The sequence below is a fragment of the Nanorana parkeri genome, unplaced genomic scaffold (genome assembly GCF_000935625.1).
Source record: "Nanorana parkeri isolate BGI_ZX_2015 unplaced genomic scaffold, ASM93562v1 scaffold738, whole genome shotgun sequence".
NCBI classification, from domain to species: domain Eukaryota; kingdom Metazoa; phylum Chordata; class Amphibia; order Anura; family Dicroglossidae; genus Nanorana; species Nanorana parkeri.
Genome location: NW_017307006.1, coordinates 443,755 through 445,646, shown reverse-complemented (window position 1 = coordinate 445,646; position 1,892 = coordinate 443,755). Strand labels below are relative to the sequence as shown.

General features: G+C 51.0%; 1 pseudogene; it reads left to right on the top strand.

The window, feature by feature from the left end:
- LOC108793316 overlaps nt 1-1,892 on the top strand; it is a 28,578-nt pseudogene that overhangs the window by 2,961 nt on the left and 23,725 nt on the right.

Below are 1,892 nucleotides of genomic sequence, written 5' to 3'. Positions count from 1 at the left end.
TGCAAATGATGCTGTAAAAATGCGCCACAGTTCACAGGACGTCTACTGAGGTCCCCAGCAAGCACAGGACCTCAGGCAGCCACTTTAGTTTGACATTTTAAAGTGTCGGTGTTCTATCAAAGTTTGGGACTACGTTGGAATGTATGACCAGTCACACATTTTAACGTAATCCTGCCCAGTTTTACAGCGGTGGAATGTGTGACTGCCCATCAGGTCAAGCATTCCAACACTTTGTCTGCTGTTCCAAAGCAGATCTGCTCACTGTGCATGTGCAGGAGAATCGATCTGCATTACCTAATCTGCCTGAAACTCCTGATTGGTCCTCAAATGTCAATTCTATCCGACTTTGTGAGTGCGATCTCACATTCCACCGCATTCACAAAGTCAGATAGTAGTGACATTTGAGGACCGATCAGATGTTCCAGGCAGATGGGGTACTGTAGATGGGTTCTCCTGCACATGCGATGCCGATGTGTCCTGGAACAGCTGACAAAGCGTTGCAATGCTTGACCTAATGGGCGGTCACACATTCCACCGCCGAAAAACTAGGTGCAATTACGTTAAAATGTGTGACCACGTGAGCGGTCACACATTCCAACGTAGTCAAAAACCTTGATAGAACACCGGTATCTGTGTTTAGTATTAGGGCATTTTCATGAGTATGGGTACTCATGAAAATGCCCAGTATCAGCAGAGTTACCGGTATCGGTATTAGTGCCTCCCTACTTTTAAGTTTTTCTGTTGCCTGCTGGACGAATCCTTAGGGTTCATTCACACCAATTGTGGTGCGTTCTAGAGCTGTAGCTGCTGGAATGCACAGCAATCGCTCATTAAAATTCCCCCATTCTGGGGTGGGAGGTGGCATGGTGGTGCATTAAAGCCAATGACACCACAGCCACGCCCCTCTGCCCGCTGTGTTGGGATGTGGCAGTGCAGTGAATGGCACCGCAGCCACGCCCTCCTGCCACAATGCGGTCGGCCGCACGGGAACGCACAGCACATCAATGCCTGAGGTCTGGTCCGGACCAAAAATATGCTGCAAGCACTATTTTTCTGACCAGACCGGAACACAGGCATTGATGTGCCATGCGTTCCCGTGTGGCCGATTGCATTGTGACCGGAGGGTGTGGCTGCAGTGCCATTCACTGCACTGCCACATCCCCTCCCGCCCCACAACAAATTGAGCTGGCCGCAATGCGATAATCAATCAACCTCTGAGTTAAACAAAAATATCCCCTTGCGGTGGAGCTCCCCCCAGCACTGCAAAGGTTAAATGCTTGTTTGTGACCTGATCTCTTGGTACCACCGGCTCACTGCACACTACAAGATTGGCTCCCACCATCTCTTCTCCCTCTCGTTTCTGTGATCGCAGACCCTCTCACAGCATGAAGTACAATGCCGGACCGATAGCCTGCACAAGAGGACACGGAGAGAGCGTCCACAAGCCCACAATTGAAAGATTTGAGCGGCAGCTGCTGGCGGAACAGGGATCATGTAAGCAAACGTACATGTTACAGGCACCCAGTGCTTTCATTATAACATAAGACACCGACCGACGCTGGGCTGGGGCCCATTTGCAGACAAGCTCCTGGCAGCGGTTAAGACAGCCAGTGACAGGACTGTGCCTGTTGTCAGCAGCCACCAGTGACACGTTCAGGCAGCCGCTGAGAGCAATCGCACTCCTGTTACTGACTGTCACTCTCAGGCAGATTGTCAGTAATCACACCCTTGTCAGTCTCAGGCACCCAGTGACAGGGGTGTGATTGCTGTCAACAATCACACTCATGTCACTGGCTGTCTGTCAGGGGTCACTTTCAGTCAGCTGCTGGAGGTAAAGGTAAGGAGGGGAGGGGGGTTAGTAGTAGTAGTTGGTAATGACAGACACTGTCCAC